Raw genomic sequence first — 11,377 nt, forward strand, 5'->3', positions numbered from 1 at the left:
AATATAACCTAATAAAATATTTGAGCAATTGCAAAAACAGGAGTATTTACTTCAAATGTAAAGAAAGGACCAAAATGGCTTCAATGGCACTTATACTACAGGGATCCCAGTATATCCCATCAAGGACTGCAACAGCATATGATGGAGACCTTTTTTTTTGTTTTTACTGTAAATTGCCAGTTTGTCTAAACCAAGCAATTATGCTGCTTTTGCCTCTCTTTATATAATGGCAATTTGGAATGTAAACGAGAAATTAATCACAGCAAAAACATACAAAAAGTACAGAAATGCTTCAGTTACCCCAAATCATCGACTTAAACATTTTTTAGTATGTGAATATACCTGAAAGTTTTTATGCTGATTTTGGAAGAAATTGTTTTGAAATCATAAATATTTCCTAGGGTAAGAAAACCAGTTCTCATGCACCTTTATGAGTTAGACCTTGCCAAGAATATTTCACATTTTTTTCTCAGGTTTTTACTTTTTTTTTCATATTCATCCTGGTTTCTATGAAATAAGAATAATGGAAATTTTTTAAATATGATTTCATTTTTGCAGATATTATTTTTCTCTATGTACTTGTACAAATTATGCACATATATATACATATGTGTAGATTCTAATACTGTTGCAGAGCCTTAAATTCTTTGGTAATATGTGTGTGTGAGGAAAAAATCTTCAACAAAGATAACAGAAAACCACAGTTATGTAAGAGGGCTAGACAATTACAACAGAACGCTGGCATCAAATTTTATTAAAATATATAAACAAGTGATTTTATATAATGATTTCTTAATCTTTATAATTCTTTCTTCTGTACACCTTGCTAAGTTTTCTTTAAATTTTCACACAGATTCAATTACATGCAGTTCAATTACTTTAGATGTACCAAGGAACTAGAAAAAAATTTATAAATATCAGCTAAACATGGTTGGGTTTTTTTGGTTTTTGTTTTGAATTTAGCCAAAATAAATTGTTGGTTCACTTTTGAGTTATTTTGATAAAACAATAATTCCACTAATTGATTGCATTTATCTTTTACTAGAATTTAATCTTTGTAATTCAGATCTCTGTCTTCAGATTCGTTACTCTAATTAATATTCCTGATGGTGAAGGGATTTCAGGTCATATTGATTGTCGAGTTTCTCTCTGAGTAAAGGTCATGATTAGTGTTAACTCTGATCATTTCTATGGGTTTAAAGCACAATAGGTCTGTATTCAGTCTAAATTCACTTGGCATGATAAAACTTCATTGTAAAATGATGTGCAGTCAGTTTTGAGTCATATCGCCTCAGGCTCTGACATCACTCACTCTCAGTAAAATGGATCATATCCTTTACAGAAATTCAGGTCAAGCACAAACTTTGGGGAAAAAGAGGCTAAAAGGATATAGAAAATTATACTCTGTCATTGATCCAACAAACCCCCCCACGTTTCTATAGTTGAATGCAAAATCCTGAATAACGTTCTCTTTTGTAGATAAATTTGTTCTCTGTTGCTCTCTGAGTCATTAAAGATCTTATTTGTCTTAAGATAATGTTACCAACATGACTGATGAAAACTTGAGATGCCAACTTTTACCTTACAAAAATCAGAGGATTTAAGCTTATTATTCCCTGATATTACATTTTTCATCACAAGTGTGATGTGTTACACATGATGTTACACACCTTGAAACCACCATTTACATTGAAATGAGATGAGATCTAGGTATGCATACAGCTCCCTTTACCTAGTTATTCCTACCTATGTATAATAGTTATCTATATTCATGGGTTTTATTAAGGTGGGTGTAAGAGTTTGCTGAATATCATTGACAGAAAATTTTCTTGTGCAACAAACACAATTTTCAAAAGAGTTCTTTTAAATTTTCAGTACCCTTTCTGTTTTCTCTCAGACATGACATTCATGCTTGGATGAAGAATTCTGTTCCATCTGTAGTCAACTACTTGACTGATCAGCTTGCTCAAAGAAACAGCAAGAGTTGATACAGATCTAGTACGGAAGTTAAATGACAGAAAAATCAAAATTATAGCAATTCCCTTGGCTAAGTGATTTGAGAGGTCAAAGCTCCTTTACTCTGTTTGCTAATAAATCATTTCATGTTTTTCCTAGACTTTGTACAACTTTGTGCTGTTCAAGATTTTCTCCCAAGACCTAACGGGTGACAAAGCAAACCTTTGAAAATAGGGGGAGAGGGGAAGCAAAACCCAAGAGTTAACATTATTACAGGTCCGCTTGCCAACATTACATTCATTAAGTAGCAATGTTGCTTTTGAAACACTATACTGGAACTAATAATTTTATATGGGAGAATAATATCTTTGTAATACAGATCTGAGACACTGTTCATTATGCTCTCCCTGAAAATGGAAGGCTTTTCCTGGCGGTGCAAGTTCTAAAGTTTCATCCAAACTAATTTTTAAAGTTTCAAATGGTCGAGCTGCCAAGACTCCCTTGATGTCTCTCTCCTCAAGCTAAAGAATAGCAAATACAATCCACTACAAAATAAATGGAAGTTAATAAACACTGAAGTCTATACCTAAATGGGGTGGAAGGCAATCTCTGTAAATTACTTAAACAGATCAAAATTAAGAGACTGAAAACCAGGATGGATTTTTACCAACTCTGTCCAGTAACTTTTTGGTAGCATGTTAGTTAGCACAGGACAAAATCACTTGAGGGACAGTTCTAGTTACAATATCACAAGATCCACTGGCTGGGAACATTCCCAGGTACTGTTAAATTTATCACAGAAGCACAGAATATGCTGAGCTGGAGGGGACCCACAAGGATCATCGAGTCCAACTCCTGGCCCTGCACATCACCATCCCCAAGAGTCACACCATGTGCCTGAGAGTATCATCCAAATGCTTCTTGAGCTCTGTCAGGGTTGGTTCTGTGACCACTGCCCTGGGGTGCCTGTTCCAGTGCCCAACCACCCTCTGGGAGAAGAACCTTGTCCTAACATCCAACCTAAACCTCCCCTGACACAACTTCCAGCCATTCCCTTGGCCACTGGTCACCACAGAGAAGAGACCAGTGCCTGCCCATCCTCTTCCCCTCACGAGGAAGTTGTAAGTGCAATGAGGTCTCCCCTCGGTCTTCTCTTCTCCAGGAAGAACAGACCAAGTGCCCTCAGCCGCTCCTCATATGGCCTCCCCTCCAGGCCCTTTACAATCTTCTTTGCCCTCCTTTGAACTCTCTCTAATGACTTAATATCTTTCTTATATTGTGGTGCCCAAAACTGCCACAATATTCCAGGTGAGACCACTCCAGTGCAGAGCAGAGTAGGACAATCCCCTCCCTCAACCGGCTGGTGATGCTTTGCCTGATACCGCCAGGGACACAGGTTGGCCCTCCTGTCTGCCAGGGCACTGCTGACTCATATTCAACTTGTCATCAACCAGGACCCTCAGATCTCTTTCCTGGCACTGCTTTCCAGCATTTCATTTCCCAGTTTGTCTGTACATCCGGAGTTGCCCATCCCAGGTGCAGAATCTGGCACTTTCCATTAATGAACTTCCTTTAGCAAGGAATGTCATCATTACCATTCCTTTTGGTGTTCTGTGCTGTAGTAGAGGTCGGATTAGGCCAGCTTGTTCTCTTTCCCAAATCTCGGGTTTGTGCTATCTAATTCCTAGTGGAGATCACCATGGGTATGTCTTTGAAAGTCTGATCCTATCAAATGGCATTGTGAAATGCTGAGAGTTTTACTCAGAAGAAAAGTCATGCTGAACTGAATCTGAAGAAAGAGACTTCAGAGAAAGGCAATTTAGAAAAAAAATATGGTCTATATAAGTGTTAGATCTCAAAATGCTACAGCTGCTGGTTTATTGGAGTTTTCTCCCATTTTGTGAGAAATCAGCACTTCCTTGCCTTCATGCACCATTTGATCTACAAGGGCTTCATTTTTTATGTCAAAGTCACTGTTTTCCTTAAAATAAGTACAATTACTTACACAATGATTTCTTATACTCCACCTTGAGCCGGGAGATGCTGTATATCTGAAATGTCAAGTAACCTGACGTAATGAATGGAAAATCAGCGAGACGGAAAAACAGGAACTGTAGCCAGGAGTCAGGATTACACCAGGTGGGCAGCTTTGTGGAGGCATTCTGCCAAGTGCATAATCACAGAATGCTTTGGTTTGAAATGGACATTAAAGGTCATCTCCTTCCAACCCCCTGACATGGGCAGGGACACCTTCCACTGAACCAGGTTGCTCAGAGCCCCAGCAACCTAGTCTTGAACACTTGAAGGGATAAGGCATCATAACTTCTTTAGGCAACCTGTTCCATTACCTCACCACCCTCGTAATAAAGTATTTCTTCCTAATATCTAATGTAAACCTACTCTCTTTCAGATTACAATGCTGCAGAATGAAGTACTTCTACTGTTTTCACACTACTCACCTTCCAGACTTAAAGTTCTTCTACCAGGAATTTGGAAGTAATACGAATAAATAAATATTTAACATTTAAACTGGTTTTTAAATTAGGTTTGTTTCCATCTGTTCCAGTGGAGCTCATATACTAAAACCCTAATAAGTTGCTCTATACACAAGTTTTGAATAAAAAAAAAAACAAAACACTTAAATCATAGATTAAGCTTCAGATAAAGTTTAACCTGGACAGAGAAAGACCGAGATTTGTAATGGTTGTTCATGTTCTTGCAAACATTATTGTACTTAATTTTAAGAGTAATAGTAGTCTCATTCAATTCTTGTATACATGCTAAGCATGCAGGAAGTAAGAGACAAGCACAAAGTAACACAAGGTTTGGTAAGCAAAGAGACAAAGAAAAAGAGAAATTCAGAATGGTCCCTTGTTTCTCAGCATCCTTTCAGGATGTCCCACCTGCTAACCCTGCTGCAGGCACAGAAACTGGAAGAAAGAAAAACTGTAGAGGCTTCATTCATAAAATTCAATATGCTTGGCTAAGCTGAAAGGAAGCTTTCACTGCTCCCTCTATTAATTTCCTGGCCTTTTTTTCTCCCTTTTGTCATTATCTTTTCCTGTACACACCACAAAATACACTTTCAACAAATAGTTATTTTAACAAATAGTCAATAACTCCAGATTTCACACTTTTACATGGCTGTATCTTCCCATTTACCTGAGAAAAAGAACTTGCACTTCTGGGTCTGAGCACTGGGGCAGGTACAACCATCTACTCACAAATTTTGCCAGACTGCTGGAAAGACTGCAACAGCACCTCTCTGGCACATTGACTCATTCTTAAGTGATAAATGAAAGCTAATTTATACCTAAAATTCTTTAATTTTGTTTTCCCAGGCAATAGAAATAATATGCTTCTTGTAAGGCAATCTGATCTAGTTCTATTTCTATGCTATTATAAAAACATAACTTGTTTGCTCTAAAAATCTATTATTTTTATGTATTATTTTCACTGACATAGTGTCAAAAATCTTAGACTAATGCTTCATTGTACAAACTATAGGGGCAAGGCAGCATTTTCAAGGGTAAGGGTTTTTTCATCTGAAATTCAGAAACCAGAGATGGAGACAGAAAAAGAAAACAAAGAAAACAGGATAGCAGTTTAAAAAAATGAACACTATTTAGAAGCAATAGTTCTGCAGCTTCTCCATTCACATACTTTAATTCTTTTTGTAGACATCACAGAATAACTGTGGTTTTCAGGGCAAACATCACTAAATTTCTACTCTTATGGGAGCTTATGTTAGCAAAGGAGAAAGTGTGAGGAAAAATAAGAAAATACTTGTTTGGAAATCTGTCACTGAATGGCATGTTTTGTCTATAGGAATATACTGGAGAAGGAAGATGTTCTTTATTTGCTGAGTAATCACAAGTGCATATGAAGAGCCTTAAAAATTGAAGCACTCAACTTTGACTTAATGCAAAAGAGCAGGGGAAGTCAAGAGTTAGGAGCACATAATAGGGAAATGGGGAGAAAAAGATCCTTGTAGGAACTTTTTGGATGGATGACACCAAAAACTATGGTATTTCTTGAGGCAGAAGAAAACAATGTCTTCAAGTACAAAAAAAAGAGAATTTGGATAGGAGCTGTTGTAGCCAAAGCAGAGGCCTGTGACATCTGTGAATTACAATTGTGTTAATGAGGATGTGGTTACTCTTAGCTTGCCTTTACTTGAGATATAGATGTGATAAGATACTATAAACAGCAGTTTTTTTGTGACAGTGTTATGGCATGGGCAAACAGTGTTCCAGCATTTTTAAAATAAATATATGAGCAAGGTCAGTAATAAGGGGCAAGGAGGGGTTTGTGTAGTTGCACTTAAGAGACACGGGGAAACACAGCAACAGGTGTCACACAAGGATCAGAGTTTGCCAGACAGAGAAGGAAAACTAAGATAAGCATAAGAGACAGCAAATAGGAAGGACATCCTGCCCATTAAACAAAAAACATGACTAGTAAAACCCAAAATAAGAAAGGGAGCCTTGGGAACGGATGGCATCCCCCATCTACCCCTTCTGCGAGTGGGAAGAGCAGTATAAAACCACATGAACATGCAAAGAAAATTTGGGAAGATATCTGCTTTTGTTTTGACTTAATGAAAGAGCTCTCAACCCCTCACCTGGGAGACCAAGAACCAAACCGTGAAGGGCTGTGGCCACCAGCACTACACAGCACCATTTCCATGGCAATGTGTAGTCACAGCTAATTAGCAGATGAAGTGTTAATTCTAACGATTTTAGCGAGAAGTACAGACAGTGATTAACTTTTAGCACAAAGTTCGTTCTAATGAATGAAACTAGTGAAATTTTCTTTAGAGTTTGAAGCTGATCTGATTTATTAGTCTACTAAAAACTCTCGTGATCTCTATTTTCTTAGCTACATACAAAATATATATACATACAAAAATATATTCAGTTACAACACTGTATTGACTGGATGCATCTTGAGGATTGGAGGATTAAATTCTATATTTGACTTTGCAGGGGCGATAAACAGAAGTTTAGAGTGAAAAAAAAAAGAACCCACAAGAATTTTCAAACATGGACTAGTGTTGCTATTAAGATTAACAAACTACTCTTTTACAAGGTAGGAATCTTAAGAACTATGCAGTATGTTCTGAGTGTCAAGAAAAAAAGACTCAAGATAGTTCAGACACATTAATAAGATTTTTAAATATTAAGTCATTTTGAATCTATTGTTCCTGGGTTTGATTCAAAGCTTCTGTTGATTTCACTGAATTCTGGACTCAGGTTTCAAGTATCCAGTATCAAAAATGTTTTATCATTTTTCACAGTAAAGGACCAAGGCATGTGATCAGCTTAGAAGCAGAGGCATGTTATAAAATATAAAGCAAAGAGAGTTCACATTTTTCAGACTTGATTAATCAAATCTAATTATATAGATGTTTTCATCATAGATCCTAATGTATTTGACTAGATAGAAATATCTCTGCCCACATTAGAAGTCATAATTGAAGACTAAAATACTTTTTCAGCAAATAAGAATGGCCAACTATTTCTTAATGTGTTAAAATAGCACAGCGGTACATATGGCTTAGATATTGAGAAATTTTCACACCAGTAACACTGAATAAATTGTCGCATATAATTCTGCACAACCTGTAACTTAATAAATACTCCAGAAAGCAGGTTTGATTTATTGATTACTTGCTTGCTTCCTTTTTTAACAAATGAGAAAACACCATAATGGGATGAAGGAAATAGGAATCATATTCTTTGGCTGCTTTGTTATACTTGGAAAATTATGTTTCTTTTCCATGTTATTGTATATCTCATCATTGTCTCCTGGTTTATCCAATTACTCCATAAACCCTTATGACAAGAATTTTACTTTTTATTGTGTCTTCTTTTTTATTTTTATTGTTAGTTTTACTTAAGACTCTAAGACTCTGAGGAATGGATCTCAATGTGAGCTCATGGGAACTACTGATTTATGCAATAATTTTTTTCCATAGATATTTCTGTGATCAATTCATGATAAAATAATTTCATGATAAATTGTAATTGAGATTTTTGTGCATCACTATTATCAGTGTCTTTTTAAAAAAGACAGATTTGCATGTGCAAAACCCTACCATGGGGTACAGAGCTGATGATATACACATACTTTAAAACTACCTCTGGAGAAAAACAAAAGTGAGGGAAGGGAAGGTTTGGGAAGGGAAAGTTTGGGAAAGTTTGGGAAGGTTTGGGAAGGGAAGGGAAGATTTGGAAAGGGAATGTTTGGGAAGGTTTGGGAAGGGAAGGGAAGGCAAGACAAGGCAAGGGAAGGGAAGGGAAGGGAAGCTAGCTGCAAAGAACAGCAACAGTGTCCTCAGAGAAGAGTCCTCCTCCTAATGTTTTCTCCAGGGACGACTGCTAACAATTAAGATGCCTTTATGACTTTTCTTGTCCTGGTTTGTGGTGCTGTTAGTGCTAAATGGATTTGCATCATCAGGCACAGGTGTCTCCTGCTCTGGCAGTCATGTCCCACGAGAATCCAGCACTGGAATGGGATCCGGGCTTGCAGGTGTGAGGCAATGAACAGAACTGTATGAAAGCAGTGCGACAACAGCATGAAACCACAAGGAAATACACTGCCCAAAAACCACTGAAAAACTGCCTCAGTAAGTAAGGAAAGGATTCAAAAGTTGCAAGCGAAAGAGAGGCTGCAGGATTGCAGGTAGAAGGCCTTTAGCACCACAAAGATTAGGGCACTTTGAGCACTGAGCAACAAGAGGAAGACTAGGATTTCACCATAGAGAACTGGGGGACCCCCAGAACTAAAAGTATTGTATTTTCCAGTGATTCAATCACAGAGAATTTCAATAACATACTTAGGAGATACCACCTGATTAATTAATTAATTACCTTGGTTACAGTTGCATTCATTACACGAAGGGATACAGGGTAACAAACATGGTAACAGCCATGAGCAATGCAAGTGTAATGTAGCATTAGAAGTGTTTACTGGGGAAGTAAAAATCCATTAATGTCAGGGTGAAAGCTCAGACAAGATATTTTTGGAAAATGTGTGCAAATTCTTTTCAACATGTTTAATAAATACTAATTGAAATGCAGAAAAAAAATTCCTTGGGTAATCAAGTAAATGAAGAGCCTGTGTTCCATGAGTAAATGAGAAGATTTTGGCTTGATTACCCTAGTGAAACAAAAGCTAAGAAGGGATGTGATTGCCATCTATAAAGGCAGGTTAAAGAGAAAGATGTGTGGGAGTGTAGGGAGTGAAGGAAGGCAGAAAAGAGAGAGCTAATGATGAAACACAACCTTGGCACAATGGCAAACAGAAACAATGTGTTTGGAAATCAGAACAAAATGCCTAAATCTCAGGGGCTGTAGCACTTGGGAACAGCCTTTCAGGAAGGATTACAGGGAAAAGAAAATTCATTTTCTGAAATGCCATTATATACTGAGACTTCATGGAACACTGCACTGGCCTCAGTGCTGCAGACAGACCCACAACTCCTTGATTCCTATGACAGGGAAAAGAATGATTTTTACAGTGATGGCTAATGAGATTTCACAGAAATTAGTAATGAAGGAAGGGTTGAGCGATGGATCCCCACAGTAACAGGACAGTTCTTAGGAAAGATGTGTCTGGTGAGAGTTAATGAACTCATTTCTGATGTTATCCTTTGAATTACTTAGGGATGTAATACTTTTAAACTATTGTAAGGGAAGATGTTCGATTTATTTTGGTTTGGATTGTTTGCCTGAATTTCTACCTGTAATTAGAATGGATTACTTTTTATTTCTTTAATCAGATTTTGATGAAAAGGATGAAATAAAAAGTTTTAATGATTTTCTTTGAATGGATTTTTTATTAAAATTACTTTTTAAGATTTTGGTTGTTAAGATACAAAATTTGTATTTTAATTGTATATTATTTACTCTATGCCTAACTTGCTGATGCATCATGATAATATTTTAACCATTCTATTCTATTTCATTCTGACATTTGACTTATTGAGAAGATCTATTTGTTATGACCAAGTAACACAGCCTACCTTCTGACAGCCTAGGTCACTCTGGTTCTTAACATTGACAAGAACTAAAGGAAATTGGAATTTCAGGTCTGGCTAAAACACTTAGACCATAAGTTATGTCACTATGCAATAATATCTCAAATTTTCCTGCTAAACCAAAATTCGAATTAAAAAAATAGATAAATAAAGATTCAAATACAAGGCTTGTGAGATGAGAAGGGAGAGACTAAGGTAATGTGTCTTCATTTTGGTTGGGATAGAGTTAATTTATTTCCTAGTAGCTGGAAAAGTGCTGTGTTTTTAGGATGAGTGGTGCTGATAATATTGTGATGCTTTGTGTTTTGCTGAGCACTGCTCACGCTCAGTCAAGGACTTTTCAGTTTCTCAGGCTGCCCTGGCAGAGAGGAGGTTGGGAATGCACAAAAAGATGGGAGGAGACACAGTTAGAACAGGTGATCCAACTGGCCAAAGGAATATCCCAGACCAAATGGCGTCAGCTGAACAATAACACTGGGGTGTGTTGGCCACAGGGGTGGAAACCACTGCTCAGGGTTGGGCTGGGCATCAATCAGTAGGTGGTGAGCAATTGCACTGTGCATCACTTAAATCATACTAATATTTTATGGTATGCTTGGCTCTGGCACTGAATAGCAAACCCTATTTGGAGGGACAAACTCTCTTTTTAACACTATAGGAAACAGATTGGTGTAGAGAGGAAATGATGTTTCAATTAGTACAGAGTTACATTTACACAATGTGATTTCATAAATAAAACATTTCTAACATAAGCAGGTTGTCCTGTCTGTAAATATATAAATAAAGCTAATAAAAAATAAATATGAATTTGATGTAACATTTTAAATAGCATAAAATTTCTTACTAAATTATAAACATTCACAGATTTTTTTTTCTCTAAAACAAAATATCACAGAAATTTAGTTTTACTGGTAATTTTAAAAAGATTAGACACTTCTTATTTGGAGGTGCAACATCAAACTGTCATTTCATCATGACAAAAATTCTGAATTTATTTCAATTTTGTTTACACACTTCTTAAAGAGTTTTTCTGAATCTCTTTTGCTAGTATATGTGATTATTTTCTCATATTTCTTGGTAAAAATATTTTTATGTGTATTAGATTTAAAATTATATAAGAACATAAAAAACATCCGCTTTTGTTGATGAACAACTTGTTTAACCAAGGATTAGCTATTCTTTGTAGTTTACCTTTCATATCACAGTATAATCCGTGCTAAGTTCAATTTTCAAACTGTGAACTCAATTTCTGTAAATTCAAATAGAGATTAAAAATACAATTAAGTGTCAAATATTTTAACCTTCCTGTACTAATTATGAAAGGAAGTCAAATAATAAAAATATATTCATATTTCTTCTTGGTTTTGTCTTCTATTT

The 11,377-nt window shown here is 36.3% G+C and overlaps 1 long non-coding RNA gene across 1 annotated transcript; it reads left to right on the forward strand.

The window, feature by feature from the left end:
* The first annotated feature begins 6,943 nt into the window (after positions 1–6,943).
* LOC108498947 lies at positions 6,944–10,488 on the forward strand. The gene is made up of 3 exons (XR_001875353.1): positions 6,944–7,047; positions 8,419–8,587; positions 10,001–10,488. It is a non-coding gene; the product is annotated as an uncharacterized LOC108498947 (long non-coding RNA).
* Positions 10,489–11,377: the final 889 nt, after the last annotated feature.

The sequence above is a fragment of the Lepidothrix coronata genome, unplaced genomic scaffold, assembly GCF_001604755.1.
Source record: "Lepidothrix coronata isolate B3197 unplaced genomic scaffold, Lepidothrix_coronata-1.0 Scaffold67, whole genome shotgun sequence".
NCBI lineage: Eukaryota > Metazoa > Chordata > Aves > Passeriformes > Pipridae > Lepidothrix > Lepidothrix coronata.